This window comes from Thunnus albacares, chromosome 2 (genome assembly GCF_914725855.1).
Source record: "Thunnus albacares chromosome 2, fThuAlb1.1, whole genome shotgun sequence".
In the NCBI taxonomy this organism is placed as follows: domain Eukaryota; kingdom Metazoa; phylum Chordata; class Actinopteri; order Scombriformes; family Scombridae; genus Thunnus; species Thunnus albacares.
The window spans coordinates 2,305,657-2,325,812 of record NC_058107.1 but is presented as its reverse complement, the minus strand read 5'-3'; the positions used below and the strand labels follow the sequence as shown (position 1 = coordinate 2,325,812).

At 38.9% G+C, this 20,156-nt stretch overlaps 1 long non-coding RNA gene across 1 annotated transcript; it reads right to left on the bottom strand.

Annotated features, from left to right (window-relative positions):
• Window positions 1–3,825: 3,825 nt before the first annotated feature.
• LOC122990324 lies at window positions 3,826–18,973 on the bottom strand. Its single transcript, XR_006405317.1, has 3 exons — window positions 18,850–18,973; window positions 6,882–6,888; window positions 3,826–4,053 (listed from the first exon to the last, which is right to left on the bottom strand). It is a non-coding gene; the product is annotated as an uncharacterized LOC122990324 (long non-coding RNA).
• Window positions 18,974–20,156: the final 1,183 nt, after the last annotated feature.

Here is a 20,156-nt window from a genome sequence, read left to right as displayed (position 1 = left end):
CGCCACTGTACTCACATCTGTACTCCAGGAAGTCCCTCCGCTCACTTGCCTTTCACTCTGTACTCACCAGTGCTGCTAACTTTACTAAACCACTAAACCAGGATGCTTTTACAGTTAACTAAAGGTGCTGAATCTTTGCAGATTGCACTGTACCAGGGTCATATTCATGGAAAGTATCACAGGTGAATATGAATTAGAAATACACCGGTCAATACTATTGCATGTAGTATTAAATGTAATTTTAAAGGGGCAGGAAGTAGGATTTTGATGATGATCTGTGGAGTCACAGGTAGAGTTTGTACTGATGACTCAGTGATTATTTAGTCCACCTGACCCAGTATTGCTCCCACATGGCACAGATTAGATACACTTTGTGGTCAAGAGTATATGAATACCCCTGTCCACATACTTTTGTGTTGTTTTGGTCTGGGGCGGTTTTTCCTGCTTTGAGCTAAGCACCTTAGTTCCAGTGAAGAGAAATCTTAAATCTGATTGTACTCATCAATGTTTGTTTACAGGTGTTGGGGAACACTACTGCATTTGTGAGAGAAGTTGTGTAAGCCTTTTGTGGCTTCAGAGACTACAAGTTTGAAAAGTAAAAAAATCTGTGTGAGTGTGGAGTTAGAAAGAATTGAGGTTACAGACCTCTGTAGCCCGCTCCTCATCTCTGCTTGAGGCTAGCAGCTCCAGGCTACATTAGCCGCTACTACCTTTACACACCTGAATCTCCAACCCAACTGTCGGCAGTTGAGTTGCATCATAGGTAATGTAGGCTGAAGCTTTTACAAGGAAGAAAAACGTTTGGAATAAAAAAGGAGATCTCTGTTGTTTTTGCTGCATCAATTTTTATTCTAAAAAAAAACAACTGTCCAACAGTGTTACAGCAGTGGAGGGCTAAACCAGCGGAATACTCTCTTAATGTTACAGCACACAGTGATACCTAAGACAGTGGTGTTCTTCCAATGTTGTGGCAACAGTTTGTGTTTGTCCCTTTTCCTGTTTCAACATGACAAATGGTTTTCAGTCTGAGCAAGAACTTGACATCCAACAGCGTTGGGATGAACTGGAATGCTGACAGGGTGCCAGACCTCATCACCCAACATCAGAGTTGGACTGCTCTAATGTTCTTGTGGATGAATGGGAGAAAATCCCTGTAGCCAGGTTCCAACATCCCAAATGTGGTAGAAATTCTGAGACCAGGAGAGTGCAGGTTGTTATAGCAGCAGATTGATTATCATGGTTTTGGAATGAAATATTCAGTAGTTAAATATGGGTGTACTGTTCGGGTGTCCATATACTTCTGGCCATGAGGTGCATCTATGAGGGTATGAGGGTATTTCCTCATAAAGTGGCTTCTTTATTCATCATCTCAGTTTCAGGCCTCTATAGCTTAAGATGTTGGTTTGGGACTTCCAGAAACTAAATGCACTCACAGTTGGGTGTGTCTGGGGAAAGTGCATGTTTCTGGTTATAGTTAGTGAAGGTATTCTGTATTCTCCCAGCATGCAGCTGCTTCTCTATTGTTGCGCCTGCTGGCTGCCTGGAGTATTCCATAAAGGTCAGAAATCACTTAGTGTCCCTTTAAAACGATTGCAGGGAACATACAGGTAGTTAGTGCTAGTACAGTATGTGCCTTCATGTTCTCCTGCATCCCATCAAACACAAGCATCCTCTGATTGTTTTGATGTTACTTGTTCCTGTTCAGACAGATAACAGCCTTTGTGTTGACTGATTTTCAAAGGAGAGGTCACTGACAGAAACTCACCATTAGACGTGTACAGGGACGCAGCTCTGCTGGTATTGAAATGCTGTTAAATTACACAGGCAAAAAGTGTTATACAAAACTGTGACTTATACAACAAATCATGTATACAGGAAATATGAATATTCCAGCTATGTACAGAATGGTAGTGATTTCACTGGAGTTGTTTTTACTTAAGCTGTACCATGTACAGCACACTGTAGATCAGTGAATGAGGAGTTATATTCCAAAGTATTATATATTCACTTTAGAAATAATAATCATCCCCTGTTGAGTTTTTGAAAGACAGGATTCTGCCTGTGAGAGAGTTACTATTGGGTCAATCTGAGACTTCTAATGTATCAAACATGTTCTTTAATTTGAAGTGTTTCCAGGCTGCCAGTCATTTTTAAGCAGTCACCACTGCTTTCAAAAAGTGGATATCTCATTTTGGAATAAAATTCTTCATTGGTACTGTGAACACGTCTATATGGCGAGGATTTTTTTATGTGTCTGTAAAGTGAGATGTATACTTTCAATCAGAGTGGATAGTTAAACTGTAATTTTATGTATATAGAGGGAAATGGCACTTTTCTTTTTGGAGTGAAGGTCAGCGGGTATGAAATCTGTCTTATACAGTGTTCAAGGAATAATAAAACACGAAAGAGATAAATAATCTGAATGGAAAGTGTTTTCATTTTGTAAAATTACACAGTTTCTTTTTTTCCCAGGAAATTATTTGTAAGAAAATTGAAACTTTAGAATATGGAATGAAAGCCTGAAAATATTGAATGAAATATATTTGCTCAGACATGATGACACAGGCACCATGTTTTGTTTCAGATATGTAATGTTAGCCTATCATACACTTCATACGCAGGTAGCAACAGCACCTGTAAATGATAGAAGTGAGTCAATGAGCATTTATAAACTACTAATTTGTAAGTCTTTGCTGTATATACTATGTATTCGCAACAACATCACCCAGATTATATTTTTATTTGACAATATATTCTGTCTGCAAAATTGGTTTGTGGCAGCAAAAGCACGATTAATGTTTTTAAAGTGACAGCACTTTGGTTATCTTGGTTAAGTATCTTAGTAGTGATTAAATATTGAAAAAGTCAGCATTGACATGGTGTGTGGACTTTTTCCACGTTCTTGTGGCCTAAACCTAAACACCTAAACCTAAATGTTAATGCTTGTTGTTGACTGTACAAAAAAAAACAACCTCCTCGTCATCTCAGAATAAGCAGATTGCTAAGAATTGAAAATCTGTTGGTTTTTTTAGTCTCTTTCTTAAGTATCCAAGAGAACTTACTTAAAGCCAAATACAGAACAAAATCAAAATAAAAGAGAGAGAAACCCTTCAGCTAGTTTACACCTGTCACATAATGGTAATACTGATGGATTTTACTTTCTTATTTTGTACTGTATTAAATTGCATGTACACTTTATAATCCACCTCTGTGATCATCTGGTACCTCAGTACTGAACTCAGAAGCATACACATTTCTAAGATAACAAATATTTACCGTAGACGTAAAGGCAGCAATGAGACAGGAAATGAAATGTCTAGGGCAAAGGGCTGAATGGAAAATATCACACACAACAATTTATTTTGCAAAACTTCATATTGAGAGGTGTTACATTGAAAATAATGTCTAATGTGATATAAATGAAAAAACTTTAAAAGATTATATCGGGTTTTAAGTCGGACAAAAGAAGTAAATTTATCATTTATATAAAGATCATCTCTGCAACACAGTCCTGTCTCCCTGAGGACAAGACAACCTCCTTACATCAAGAATGGAGGAAATGAATGTACAGCTATGTTCTGAGTTTGTTCAAAAATGAAGTATATTGCTTCACCCATAGAGAGATGAGTGGATTCAACGGTAATAACTGCTCTCCAACAAAAACATTGATATCTGACTTCAGAAAAAGGAAAGAAAATCTGTTTAACTGTTAAATCTCCTCCGCATTCCCCCTCCTTTAAAAAAAAAAAAACACCTTCCTCTCCCACTTTGCACTTTTCACCCTCCACTCCCCCTCCCTCCCTCCCTCTCTTTGAAGCTGTAATGGTGCATTCCTTTGTGTCTCTGAGTGACTCCCACCCAGGGTGGCTGCTGGCTTGGTCAGCGCCTCTCCTCCTAATGATGGCAAGTGAAGCAGGACAAGCATCCTCCTCTTCCTCCACCTCCTTTTCCTCCTCCCTGATCCCACAGTGTGGGGGTGGAGGAGCCAGAAATGCTGGCATGAAACACTGAGATCATCCTGCTACTCCAAACCATGTTAGAAAAGGCAGATCACTGTTTGAGAGACAGAGAGATGCACACAGTCACCTTATTAGACACTCTGGAAATATTCTGCTCTTACTAAATGAAACTGGAAGCAAGAATATGATGTAACAGCTTGACAACAAATGTCACCTTATTGACTCAGATAAAACACGTGATACATTAGAGTGCAATTTCTATCACCTCTACCTGATATTTTACACATTTACCACTTTTTAAGATACAACATTCACACCTAGTATTAACATGTGATCAGTATTTGTGTGGACACACTGATACTCTGGAAATGGAGAGAAATTTACAGTTTGTGATAGCTCTGCTCAGTGTTTATTTATTACTCACATTAGTATTGTGACATCACTTCCTTTTCGCCGGTGAGTGTGGGGTAATTCTTTAAAATAAGAGGCTAATGTGATGGCACCTTTCAGTATACTCCAAAGGGAATGCTATGACCTGTAAAGTGAGTGTCACATGCCAGATGGCTGCTACTTTTTGGTAGCTTTGTTAAGTAGGTTAACATTATTTATAGGCTTCTATAAGATGGTAATCTGAGCTAGTGGAGAAGCTTGCTAGCTAAAAGCTTACAAAATGACTCTTGCCCTGCAGGTCATAGCAGTCCTTTGAGGGGCTCATATAGCAATTCTAGTGCTCTACTTATTTTAAGCCATACTAGCAACATGCCTCTAGGGATGGCAATGTCAGTCATATTGTCTGTCTGCCGGCCCACTGCTTTGGTCCAGACTGAAAGATCTCAACAACTATGGGATGGATTGACATTACATTTTATACAGAAATTCATGTTCTCCAGAGGATGAATCCTATTGACTTTCGTTATCCTCTAACATTTCTTCTAGTGCCACCATGTGGATGACGTGTGGTTTAGAGTGTAATATATTCACAACTATTTGCTGGTTTATCATGAAATTTACAGCAGATATTCTGGGTCCCCAGAGGAAACATTCTAATGACTTTCTTGATCCTCTGACTTCTCCTCTAGCGCCACCAGCAGGTCAAAGTTTTCACTTCTGTGCTGGAAGTCCATCATCGTCTGGAGGTTGGCGATCCCTGTGTCAAGCCCTAATAGGCTTATATCACGCAATATGCCATTTTGAAAATTTCCTGTGCTTTCCGGAAGTGCTGCAATGAGCGAGATGAACATGTCTTACTGTTGTGTATCATGCTGTACATCTTACTAAAGAAGACATAATGATAAAGGCATCTTTCCATTGCTATACACCCACCGCGAATGGATTGCTAAAATAAAGAGGGATGTTGGACCATATTTTCAGGTAATGTTATCAAGCTAGCTAGCCAAGCTAGTGTACCAGTGTACCTGATAAGCTGGTCAAGACTAACCTCATACATCAGCTAACATATGTCATCTCTCTATAGATCACAGATAATTATAAAAATGCTTTATTAATTTTCTGTCTTCCGCTATAGTAGTGTTGTATGGGCCATGGCCAATCTGATGGATATGGCTGTCTGTCCAATTGAGTGACTGTAGGCTTACTACATATTTTTATCAAGACGAGTATGCATGGTTACCGGTTTATATTACGCTGCTGCAATAGGCTCCATCTGCAGCCCTTTTTTCATTGCACTTGTCCGCACAGCTCTCTTCTGTCTCTGCATACTGACTGCCAAGCTGTTGAAGTCTGCGACCCTTGAGACTATTCTCTTAAAAACAGATGAAGTCAGATGTTTGAAGCGGACGTGGTGCCAGCTCTTGCTTATGCTCCCTTGTTTCTATCTCCAGTGCCTCAGCATCAGAGCAGATGACAGTTATGCCACTGTAGTAGTAGCTCTCATTTTCATTAAGGGCTGTTGCATAATTAAATGGCTTAGGGTGGAAGAGGAAGTACTGGGTGGTGGTCAATGGTGGTGGTAGGCAGGGCAAGTACTTCGTGGGTCAACTATGACCCATGGGGCAGATTTCCAAAGTCTGTTGCCACTTTATCCACTGGGTGTTTACTTAATGCCAGCAGCAGTTTGTACATTTGGCTGTTGCTACCAATATCAGCAACGTTTTTTTGAATGTCATGAGCAAATTGATCACTTGGTAGTTGAACTCGAGAAGGGCAATAGAGGTTGGGTATGACTCCATGACAAGACCTTTTATATGTCTTTGGCGATGGATTAGCTGTGGGTGGCTTTAATTTCAAGATTTCTACTGTATTAATAGGTTTTTGGGCAATGCCTGACACGTGTGAAGGAATACGCCATGTCTTTGGCAGTGAGGTTTTACTAACTGCAGAAGGGACTGATTTGATGCCAAGTTTAAGAAAATGTGCAAGAGTATAGAGTGATCCAGTTTGATGCAGTGACCTTGGCCAGCTGTGCAGTTGCACTTTGATTGCCCAATGAGAACACCTTCAGATGTAAAGTCCACCTGATAACAGTGGGAAAAACAACAGTGAGAAAAGTCAGTATGTATTTCTTAATTAGTCAACATATAAAAGCTCCAGAATGTACTTTATGTAAATAAATACATTAAGCAAAAATAATGATGGGACTTTCTGATTATCATTTCCTAACTATAGCCCACATACTGGGCCTTTCAAGTCATAAGTCTATCAATTAAAACAGACTGGTTTGAGCAGGCTTATATGTGTAATCTCCTTTTGTATTATGATCATATAACTAGAGTAATCACACCAATGTGGTGACTATACTCATGGATTTTCAGCAGTTAGACAGACCGTAGTATTTCCTCAGAGTTGTGCTTATACTTGAACTTATATTTCCACATGAAAATCGAGCTGAAGCAAAATTGAACTCAAGCAATACCTGTCCTGTTGGGACTTAACAGAACCATTGCAGATACAATCTTGATCGACCAGTTACCTTGATATAATTTAATTGTGCAGTTAATTATAATTAATATGATGCATGAGTAAATATACGCTTGATTCAGTGTATTCTAATGTTTACTGTGGTATGTTGTCATCTGCAGGGAAAGGTCAATTTCATGAACTTTGAAAAGCGTGTATCTGCTAATTTAGCGCATTATTAAACAGAATAAAATTGAAAGTGAACACTTATTTGTCTTGGAATAACCACCTACCTGGATTGTGTAAGGGGGGTCATTTTTTCTTATTGAGCGAAATGCCTTCACAACGCAGCCTGTCTTGCTCTTCCTGACTCAACAATCATTGCATTAACAGACTCAGCATTAGCAGAATAGAACACATTGGTTAACACAAAATGCAACTTGTACTTAAACTTATGTAACATACCATTTTGTGGAATGCAAGAAAGGTTTATTATTATCTCAAAAATTAAGGAAGCTTATTTAAGAAAAACCTTATTTACAGTGCTAGCTAGTATTATCAGCCGAGTAGCTCAATATTAGTAAGGCCCTCTATCCAATTGCTGTAGCCTTTTAGTAAGATTGCTGTTAATTTTGGTAGCTCAAGGTCCCTTTGGAAAGGAAAAAAATGAGTGGAACTGAGGGGCACGAAAGCGATATGATGATAATGCAGCACCCTCAGATTAGCCTCTGTCCCACTGAGTAAACAGTGAACCCAGGTTGGTGAAGAGGGACAAACTCTGCCGCATCTGCTGACGAGGCTATGCTAGTGCTATCATTAGCAGGGCTAAAGTAACCCTAGCCGAAAAAAGCTGCTCTAACTCATGCGCACTTCTCTCTAGAGACATCCTGTCTGCAACTGCAGAACAGTCATCACACATCATCGTTTTAGTGAGGCTGCTTTGACTATGGATTCACAAAGCTAACTGCTAAGTTGGGCTAAGCACAAAGCTAAGTAAAAAGAGTAGCAACAAAAGGCTAGTTACCCACTAACACTAGTGTCGTGTCATAAAGAAAACTAGTGAATCTAGTGATATGTAAACTAAGCACAGAATATAATGTAGTCAGTAAGATAAATGAGGAGGTTTTTATATATATGGTAGTCCAAAAGTCTTTCCCATTCTGGAAAAGTGGTCTCTAGACTTTTGGACCCTACTGTATAGATATAAATAAAGATGGCTGGTTTACAATTTTTCACTTTTTACTCAGATTTCAACCTCTAAAACTGAGAGATGGCCAAAGGAATTTGATGTGATAGTAGTTACAGCTTTTAGTTTTATTTACATTATTTTAATAAGTTATAAGACAAGTTAACTTGTATTGTTTTGTTAGGCAGATAAAGCATGTTTGCAAAGTTGAATGTTTTCATTATGTTATTCTATTTTCTATGTTAATAAAGTATTCTAAAGTTTCACTTATGAACCCTCTGGTTTCTTCAGGCTTCAGTCATTATCTGGCCAATTCCACCATTTTTCATTAGAATCGTGTTTTTGCTCACGCATATTGTCTCAAAAACGACCTGCCAGATACCTAACTCCACGTATGTATTCATGCTCCTCAGAAGAATATTCCCAATACACAAAGCCCACCTGACTTTCTTCTAACACAAGGCCAAAATGTCTCTCCTGAAGTACCAGAAACTGTACAGCTCAAACCCACCGTAATGGCAAAGGTCAAAGAAATGAAAAACAGAAAATGAAAAACAATATGTTGTAGTGTGTAATAAAAAGTTGTAATATCTGCTGGTAGGACTTGATCATTATTAGTGCCATATCATCTATTTTTATCCCTTATCTTTTTTGCTTTATGTTTGTATTGTACATTACTTTATTAGAATGATTTCTGCCTCTGTTAAATTGTGAGTATATTGTGTAGCCCTGCTAAAATCATGATTAGAACAGCTTACAACTTGCTTTCACTGCACTAAAGTGTCAACCACGGACCACATGTCCTTCGGACATGATGACATATATACTGACATTGTGCTGTACAAATAAATTTTAATATAGTCTCTCCCTCCCTGGGTCTCAGACTAGGGTGCACAGTGCACCCTCCCACTCTGCCTCCCACCCACCCTTGTGCACCTCCTCCTCCACCCATCTGCCCCTCGCTCTCCCTGACTGGATGGCTGGCTGGCAAGTGACAGGACTGACAGACGAGGCCTGTTCCCGGGTTAGTATCATGTCGACGGGGAGCGAAGCCTCCCGGCGGTGTCAGCCATCATGGTGCCAGCTCCAGGTCTAATGAGGGACACTGCCGCCTCGGCATTCCCTCCCCGGTGTCAGGAATCGGCCGACAAATCAGCAGTGCATCACGGGCCCACCACAAATGATATGTTGACAAATGCAGATATTTCACTTTTAATTGACACTAAGAGACGGAGATGATCCGGCTGCCAGAGATTCTGAGGAGACAAGAACAAGACAAGATGGGAGAGAGATATGGAGAGAGGGAATGGGGAAGGGGGAGGGGGGTAAAACAGTGTTAGAGAAAAGAAGATGTTGGAATAGGCCTTGGAAGATGTTTAATATTTGCGCAGGGTGTCATTTTTTCTGTGTGTTATGGTTGAGGGGGAGAAGAAAGGGGGGTTGAGATTAGAAGTGTGTGTTTCTGAGACTTGTCAGCGCTGACAGCCGCTGTATTATACGGCAGCCTCACAGCCGACTGACTCTTCTAAACCCTGACAACATTGCCTATTCATTTAGCCAGGTGGGCTTTCTCTGTAAAGTCCCCCTATCTCAACTGTGCCTGACAAAGGCTGGATTAGGGAACATTTGATATTCTACTATGTGTTTTGCTCTTATTGTTTGCCTTGCAAATTCATTTTGGGTTGTATTTTTTTTTTTTTTTAAACAAAACAGTAAGTTCCAACACTATTCATAAAAATAATTTTACTGTTGGATATGTGCTGGTCAGTTATGATACAGTATTGTAGCATTAGAACCAAACTACAATATTTATACTTATTATAATGGATTTTTATTATTGTGTCATGCATACATACATAAACCAGATCCAGAAGGCAGCACATATATTTCAAACAATACTACAAAGAGTCCAGTTCACATAGCATAAATAATGAGATTTTCAGATCATCATGTGCATGACTAAATTCACAGATTACTTATAAAGCACATGTAGCTATAACCCACTAGATCAAACAAATTAAACACCAGTCAGTCTTCACTGTTACCTAACTTTGAACATTAATTTAAATAATCATTCCAAATCATTACCATCTGTGCAACAGAATATTTAGTGTATATTGCTTTGTTGAGGCATTTCAATTATAAATAATCACTTCACTTTTATTTATGTTTTCATCTTCTCCAGAATTGATTATTGTAACTTTCTGTTTACCTGCGTGAGTGTCAAACTTATACAGAACACTGAAGCCAGTTGGTTCACTGGAATAAAACAAGAGAGATCACATAATTCACATTTTAGTCTCTTTGCATCATCTTCCATTTGATTTCAGAATAGATTTTAAGGTTTTACTCATTACTTTTAAAGCACTCCACGGTCTGCCACATATACCTGCACTCAATTAGCAGTTCCACAATCTAGATTTAAAACTACTCCCTTAAAATCTATACTAAAAACAATGTTTCATATGTTTGCATTTCTGCATTAAGTGGTCTCTTTGCTCCATGTCACTTTGAACCTCTGCTTTGGTTTGCACTTTTGCTATATCACTGTGTTGTTGTTTTTTAAATTTTGAGAAATTTTTGAATAAAGTATATATACATACATATACATACATACTTTCATATATATGTGTGTGTGTGTGTGCGTGTGTGTGTATATTATTATTAAGTGATTAAATAATGTACAACAGAGAATAAAAATTGACTCACTTTTCTCTTTTGCCAAATCGGTTTCCTCCTGGAATATCTTCTGAATCTGCCAAAGTTTGAGGAAAAATGCAGGTTATTGAATGTGTGAGTAAGGATTTTTTACTTCTAGATTACGCAGATGTAAAATATGTTTCATGGCCATAATTTTATTTAACATGTGTTTGGCTTTGGACTTTATAATGGTGTTAACATTACAACATAGAGTCAGTTATTAAATATGCACAGCATATTGAGCACCACAAACTAAACTCCATTTGTGTGACAAAATAGTTTACACTAAAGGTCCACTCATGGTCTTCAACAGTGAGGAGAAATTATATGAATGCTAAATGCCTTTGACCTCCTTTATATTGATGTGGTGAGCAGATATCTATTTGTGTTATCACTGATAACCAAACATATTACAGTTTCCCCCCATCTTCAAAAAACTTCTAAACTAAATATTACAGCTTATGTGTCCAAAAAGAGCAGATTAAACTCCATATTCATTTAAGCATTTAGTCAGTAGTATTTCCACCAGTAACAGTAGTCCCCGAGGTCCCGAGGTCTGGACCTCAGTATTTTTTTTACCACAGCCTACTCTATTTTGGTTAAAGTGATTTTTATACTGTAGTCTGTAGTGCTGTGCTATTGTCTTAAAAATCAACATTAAACATCAATATGAGTGAATAACTTTCAAGCATTCATACAATTTCTTAAACATGACAGTGTTTGCTTGGTCCTGCATAGTGTAGCCAACATGTAGAATAACAGCACTGGGTTATTTTACCTCACATTATTAGTCATGATAACCAACTGCAATTGTACAAAACATGAAGCAAAACTAAATCTTTAATGTTATTTCACTGTTAGAGTTGAATCTGAAGACTTTCCATAGCAACCAGCATGCCAGAGTCCTCTGACTGAGCATCTGTGAATGCTACATGAATATTTTCCAAAGATCAGACTGAGTTTGTTTGTTGGATTCGTTAATTTTTGGAGACTGAACAAACAGACATGGATCACACTGCTTTTTTTTCCTGTTGTTTTACAGTCTTTTGAAGGCTTCCTGTAACGGATCCCTGCCTCTCAGTGTGATTTTAGCGTTTGCCTCAGTTGCTTGTTATACATCTAATCTGAAATCTTAAGCACTGCAGTGTTAACATCCCAAACACTCTGGTTCTTAATATCATAATTTCAATATGTAAAATAATAAAGACTATAAAATTCAACTTTAAAGGACCATGAAGACAAGGCATAATATGATCAAATACTACTGCTTCCCTGCCTATGGGTTATTGTTACTAATGTGAAATCACTATTGAAATAGGCTTTTTAACATGTTTAATATATGTTGAACTTAACTCATTTATTACAATTTACTGTGATATATTTAGCATGTATTTGGCTTTATTAATAGCTTTTAAAGCATCTAAGGAAGAACAGTAAAAGACCTTCAGTGTAGCAGAGTGAGTTAGGACTGAGAGAAGGAAGAAGAGATTGAGATGACAGCGGATGATGTGAACAGAGAATCAGAAAGATTAAACATGCATTTCAGAACGGGTGGAAGATGCTCCTCTGGATGCAAGAAAATGCAACAATTTCTGTTAATTTTTATGTTAACGTTTCGCCCTGGCTACAGCCCTGAGTGGTATACTAGACTGTACATATAACATTTTGTATCGAACCTTGCAAACACGCAAGGAGAGAGAGTGAAGGGAAATAACAGCAAGAGTTCACAGACACAAACACAGAAACACCCACACAGACATGGTTTGTTGCTAGCTAATGGCTAATGTACAGTTGATACATTGGGTGTTTGGGACAAATAAACACAAAAGTCAAACTTGTGCAAATGACCTCTATAAGAACGATAGACTTTATGGACGACATGACAGCTTAACGAAAGTGAAGCCAAAATATCTTGATATACCCCTGGTGGTTGGTTGCAGTATAGGTCATAAATTCTGCCCCACATGTTAGCGGATGGGAAATGGACCAAAATAAAAAATCAAAGTGCATATCAAATACATTTTTCCTAAAGATGGTTTCTGTCATTTTAGGTAGTTCTTTTGACAGTGATGTTTGTTCAGGGGTTCATTTTTCTGATAAGTTTGTTTTAAATTAGTTGTTTGATCGTGTAAAAAGGGAGTGTGATGTCATGATTGACAGCTGTGATTGACAGATCCTAATTGAAGATGCTGTTTTCATTTGTGATTCACTACCAGCTGTAGCTGCTAGTTACTGGCTGGTTTTTGCCTCCATCATGGCTCCTGGGTTCATTCGGCTCTCAGTGGCAGGATGGCTGTCAGTCAAGTTGAGGGGGTGTGTCTCGCAGGCCATCATCCCGCCCCCCAACTCTACTGCACAGACTCTGGTTGCAATGGACGTCACACAAGCAAGCACAAACACAACCTTTACATACAGTCTATGGTCAGAACACATCATAGTAAGTATGCTGGTGGTTTGAAAAGTATCGCTCCGTCAATAAGATATGAAGACTTATAGTAGCTTTGATGTCTGCTGTGTGATTGACAGCTGTGATTGACAGTTGGCTCACCTGATGGTTTCCCTGCTCCGGGACTCGTGCTGTCTCTGACTTTCAAAGCCTCTGTTTAAAGAATAAATGGTGATTTTTCTCGCAGTTCTACTGTGTTTGTAGTCCTGAAGTTCAACCAACAAGACCCTCACATGATTCTGTCATGCAATATTTCATAAATTTAATGTTACCTGCCCTGTAAGCACAATTTAGCTAGTGTGCAGCACTCAGTGTTCCCAGTAAGCTAGCATTAGCTTGGGTCTGAGATAGTGGGGCATATTTCCAAAGCGTGAGGTTTTGTTTTTGTCAGTTTGCTGGCATGCTTTTTCCCATGATACATAGCTGCTCAGAATGAAATGTCTGAACATCTGTTGGATGGAATGCCATTGAGGATGAATCCTTATGAATATGATGATCTCTGAACTTTTCTTCTATAGCACCATCATCAGACCAATGTTTTGGTTTATGACTAAATAGGCTACCTGAATAGATAATGACATTCCCATCAGCCTCAGCTGTACTTTGTGTGTTTAGTGCTAATAAGTACCTGCTAAATATCAACATTTTAACATGGTCATAGTGAGTATGTTAGCATGCTGAGGTTAGCATTTAAATGAAAGCACCTCTGTGCCTGCAAATACAGCCTCACAGAGCCACTTTTTAAAAAATTATTTAATATACGTTGCATTTTTTAAGATATTTTTGCATTTTAGCCTTTTTTTATTGTTAGCTGAGACAGACAGGAAGTATGGGGGAAAGAGAGATTGTAAACAGAAGGCTGGAATATGTGTTTAATAAAAGATTGCTGTTCATTGCCATCTGTGCACTCCTGTGACCTGTGTTATAAATAGTAATAAAGTAGTAGTTGTATTTCATATATGTAATATTTCAAATATTACAATATATAAAAGGTATATATGAGTCTCTACATGCCCCCCAAATATCATGTCTCAGACAATGCAACTGGAAAGAAGTTTTGTTTTGTTTTGTCTCCAATTTGTGAGGAAAATCTCCTCTTGGAGAGATGACATCAAGAAGACATCAATCTTTGAGAATTAACTACCATTATGAAAAAGGTTGAAACTTTTAGCAAAAAAGACAACAAAAAAACAGGCTTTAATAGTCATTGAAGTTACACTGTTTGATGAATTTAAAGGTGTAGCATTGACAATGAAGGATTTTTTGTCATCCAGTGATTCAGTACTGCACGACTGTAAAGTTGGAGGACTCATCAGATGTCAGCAAACAGCAGAGGCACAAATATCCTGACAACTCTGACAACAATGGATCCTACACTCCCCATGATGCAACCAAAGGCATCTTATCATCATCCTCTGTCTTTTAAATGCCCATGTCTCTCAACCCCCAGTTTGAAACACACGCTCTCTGTTAAAAATTTGCAGTCTTCAAGCCCAATCCTGATGACATCATCAGTTATTTTCTCAGATTACATAACAGCACATATTATACTGTCTTCACAAACTGATTCCTCCTGACTACTAAACTGTCCTTTATGCATGAAATCAGTGGCGTTAGAAGCTGTAATTAAATTACCTATTTACTTAAGTCTCTAGAATTACATGGTCTGTACATTGTGCAATGATCCTTTCACTTTCATGTCATATTGTTTCACATTTTGTAAGTATAATAAATTAATAATTTCTTGCATCTGAAGAACTCCCTCTAGTTTTGTTTTTGTCAGTGTGCTGGCATGCTTTTTCCCATGATACCTAGCTGCAGTTTAGCAGTGACTAAATCCTTGAATTTGTAGATAATTTGTTAATGATTGATTATTGAAGTTTATGCCATTTGACAAATACATATACAAAATCAATCAGAGGTGACTTCAAAGATGACTTTCTGTCGTCTCTTACTGACCCACATGTTTTCTAGAAAAAAGGAGGAATGTTTTTTGGAACTTAGGGTCACAACTTCTGTCTCCACCTGTTCTCTCTGACTGTCCTCTGTGTTGCAGGTCCCAATTTTGACCACTAGATGGCAGACACGAGCCGCAGCTCTGACTGAGCACTGACAAGCAGAGGGAGAACGTCCAAGTTTCAACGTGTTTATTTCACATCCTTGGGCTTTACTCATCAGATCAGTTTAAATAACTAACCCTCCCATTTCCATTTTTCTTCCATTTCTCTCTCATGAATAAAGCTGTGGCCCTTAGTGGTGCCTGTACTGTCTCTTGGCAACGCTAGACTGCTCTCTGAAGCTTAATACACAGTCACTCAAACAGACACACGCTTGGAAACCCACAAACACACACACATGGCACGGGTAATAGTTGCGGGTCACAACAGAAACATCATTAGATATCCAGCTGTCAGCCACTTTCTTGGATTCTAAATTGGACGCATGGGTGAGAGTGATATAGCACAGCCGAATAATGACTCAATTGCATATTTTCTGATCTGTTAAAAAAAAACTCTGGTGTCTTCTCACCTTTAAGTGTCTACTGGAAATGAAGGCAGACAGACTTAAAGTACCCCAGGAATCAAGTCGAGTCTGGGCTGAATCACTTGACTCAAGGGGGGGTGGCGGAGGAGATGGAGGAGGGCTTGCTTTCTCACGGAAGTAAGAGTTTAAAAGAAGAGTAAGTTTCACACGGAGGCAAGAGAGAGTATTTACTCTGCTGATGAATTTGTGGTTAATTGTGAGTGTTGCTGTGTATGACTATGTGGGGGGAATGTTAATGTGTACCCTTGGGTAGGGCTGATAGAGAGGGAGACATCCCTCATTAAAGTAATTAGACCTGCAGGAGAGGATCCCCCGGCCCAGGAATAGATATGCACACCACATCCACATGCACAATACACACACACACACACACTCACCCACCCACCCACACACACACACACACACACACACAAACTGTGAGGACCTCTCACACACTACTGGAAACCACACAGACACTAACCTACACGCATGTTTCACACACAACACACAACCTAATCCAGCTCTAATTTCAAAAATTCAGCTTTGCCTCACACCCGTATGCATTCATCAATATACCTGAAAGCAGTATAGCTGTATTTTTAAAAAAAAAAAAAAAAAAACAACACAACATATTAGTATTAAAGGATCATTCCAGTTTAATACAACTTGGCTCTTATTTGGGTCTGATCGTCTGAGTCCTGCCCCGTCTGATGTCATTGCAGTGATGTCACCATGTTCCCAAATCTCAGTAATTAGTTTAGTGAACACAGTGTTATCACAACAGACAGAAATGATAACAAAAACTGTAAAAATAAGTAACCCAAATTGCAATAAACCAGAATTATGCTTTGATGAAACAGCCTGATCAAAGCTGACAAGCCAAACCTCACACTTTGGGACAAAAATCAGTTAAAATATGTAAAATAAAAGTAATAATTCCCCCTTCTATTTTTATGTCTGTGATTATGATTTATTAATTTTTTTCTCTTTTTGGTGGTGCAATTTTGCCTTTATTGGATAGCAAACAGTGTAGAGGCAGACATGAAATGTGGAGAAACATCCCAAGCTGGAATCCAACTCATTGCTGTTATATGTGTCTTAACCACCAGGATGCCAGAATGTCTGGTAATTCTGTATAGTACTATTAAAAATGAGAAAACAATTTATTTTATTTTCTCACATAATTTTCCAGCTGTCTAAGCAAAGGTGACATTTCTTGAGCGTCATTGTAGATGACATGTTTTGAAGTGTCATGGTAGCCTAAGGGTCCAAGATTTCCACTATCAGAAGTTTTTAGCCCCCCCAAAATCCTAATAAAATACAATATATTTTAAATTGATATGCAATCTTAAGTCTGTTTGAAATGTGTAGTCCAGTTTATAATGCAGTTTTTTGTATTGTATTTATTGGGACCGTGTACAGTGTTAAACATAAATGTTAACATTTGATGTACTGCACCAGAGTTAGCTTAAACTAATTTTCATCTGCAGTCCCTTACAATTAAAACATATAACGGAACAATAACAAACCGTACAAAGCAGAAAACACGCAGGACACATTATACAAAATACAAAGCTACACACAATAGCACATCACATACACCCACAATGTCAACTAGAAATTAATAATGTAAGCTTGTCAAATTAAAAGCAAGATTATTTACATTCATGAGAAGACTATGAGATGACATTTAGATTCAATGGTTACAGAGCTGAGTAGTTTTTAGCAGATTTTTAAATTTGGTTTTGAACGTATCACACATTTTAAATGCTCAATACACTTTACATTATGTCCCCCATAGTTAGCATTTATAAGCAGTATGAAAACATTTAATTTAAATGGTTTAACACACTACAATTTAGCTGTAAATGGAGTGGAGTGGAATGGAGTGTATATTAATGTTTTTGTCAACAGCTATGACTCATCCTGTGGACAGACTGAAGTGCCCACAGGAGGAGATATAATGTAAAATATTATTAGTTGCAGTTATGCAAAATATGTCTTCATGGTAGAAGTTGTAATTGTTGAGAAATACTGTACATTAATAAGCATTTACAATGTCAATATAGTGTTATATATATATATATATATATATATATATATATACTACTGTGTAGGTCCCCCTTGTGCCGCCAAAACACCTCTGACCCGTTGATGATGCGTGGACTCCAAAAGACCTCTGAGGGTGTCCTCTGGTATCTGGCACTAAGACATTAGCAGCAGATCCTTTAAGTCCTGTAAGTTGTGAGGTGGGGCCTCCATGGATCGGACTTGCTTTTCCAGCACATCCCACAGATGCTCAATTGGCTTGAGATCTGGGGAATTTGGAGGCCAAAGCAACACCTAGAACTCTTTGTGACGTTACTCAAACCATTCCTGAAAAATGCAGTGGTGCGTTATCCTGCTGAAAGAGCTCACTGCCATGAGGGAATACTGTTGCCATAAAGGGGTGTACCTGGTCTGCAACAATGTTTAGGTAGGTGGTACATATCAAAGTAACATCCACATGAATGCCAGGACCCAAGGTTTCCCAGCAGAACATTGCTCAGAGCATCACACTGCCTCTGCCAGCCTGCCTTCTTCCCATAGTGCATCCTGGTGCCATCTGTTCCCCAGGTAAACAATGCACACACACCCGGCCGTCCACATGATGTAAAAGAAAACTTGACTCATCAGACCAGGCCACCTTCTACCATTGCACCATGGTTCACTTCTGATGCTCACATGCCCATCGTAGGCGCTTTAAGCAGTGAACAGCAGCCCCATACGCAGCAATCTGCAATGCACTGTGTGTTCGGACACCTGTCTGTCATAGCCAGCATAATCTGTTTCAGCAATCTGTGCTACAGTAGCTTTCCTGTGGGATCAGACCAGACAGGCTACCCTTCGCTCCCTGCATACATCCATGAGCCTCGGGCGCCCATGACCCTGTTGCGGGATCACTGGTTGTCCTTCTTTGGACCACTTTTACTAACCACTGACCACAAGACCTGCCGTTTGGAGATGCTCTGACCCAGTCGTCTAGCCATCACAATTTGGCCCTTGTCAAAGTCACTCACATCCTTACGCTTGCCCATTTTTCCTGTTTCCAACACATCAACTTCACCAACTGACTGTTCACCTGCTGCCTGAGTTGACTGGGTGGAGAGTTGAGGCAGGGGAGATGGTGAGTCCCTCACAGAGGATGAAGAACTGCCAGATGTCCTGATGATGGTCCTGAAAGTGATGGAGAGAGTGTGCTGATGAAGACATTGGATCATCCAGGGTGCAGAACTTCAGTGGCATCACTTGAGAGCGTCCCGTCATCCTTTGATAAAGAAAACTGTAATTATAACGAGGCTGCCCCATAACACCATATGATAAGGCAAACAAAACAAGCTGCCAGCTACTCTTGTATGTAACAAATCAAACTCTGTAGAACAAAGATAAACTCAAAAATTGGTGCTGCTTATAAAAACTAAATAGGGGGGATTTAAAGTAGTGTTATCCACAAGAGTAACTAATCAAATTAGTATATACATTGACACTGTGATGTTGCTTTGTTGATCTATTTGAAGCACATAAAAGCTTATATCTATATCTTTTTCTGCAGAAATGTGATGCAAATGTCTATGAAGCCCTGCATTCCTCCACAAATGCCATTTCAATACTATGTTGCAGTCGAGTAGATTGTTTATAACCTCAGATTTCTTTGCATGCATCAAACTTGCAAATTGCATACACTTGCATTAGCATAGAATATATAACAGCTCCAAATTATATTGGCTTATTTATTATTATTTTTCTATTTAAACCAATCATCAACAATCCAGTTGGAAGCACTATATGTATTGCTTTGTAGTAACTTTTTTAAGATTGAGTATCAAAGTGACCAATTAGTTTTAAAAGTAGCTTCCATCAGAACTGCCTTAAGGCAACATAATCTCCCTCAACTGTATTAAAAGCTGTACAGTACTGAGATGTTAATGACAAAACACAGTTGAAGCTTCCCTCGAGTTCCACTCAAGTCTGCTCCACTGGACAGTGCACCCTCAGTGGAGGGGTCAACAGTTTTGGGTAGGGTGTAGGGGGCTGGCTTCGGTCAGGCTTTATTCACAGTTGTATTGTGGAGGAGATGGGGAGGTGAACATGAAAGCCTTGCGCTGTTTGTCTGTAGTTGAAATAGTGGGAATCTGGGGAGGAGGAGAACAACAGAGCTAATTAGTCAAGAGAAGCTGACAGAGCCCAGCCAAGTGGCTCAGCGCCAGTCAGGGAGGGGGAGGCAGTGGTGAGGACATGGACATCAAGGTTACACTCATATATTGGTTTGCAGATGTTGGATTTTTATTATTTGTATCCTGCAGTTTTACATGCTGATTACATGTATGAATGTGTTTTATTTTCTTCACTGTCCTCCATATCCAGTGGTTTTAATACTATCAAAGGAGATCACTGGTTAAATACTTGGCACCAGACAGAGAGGACAACAGAAGGAGGAGTTTCAGAT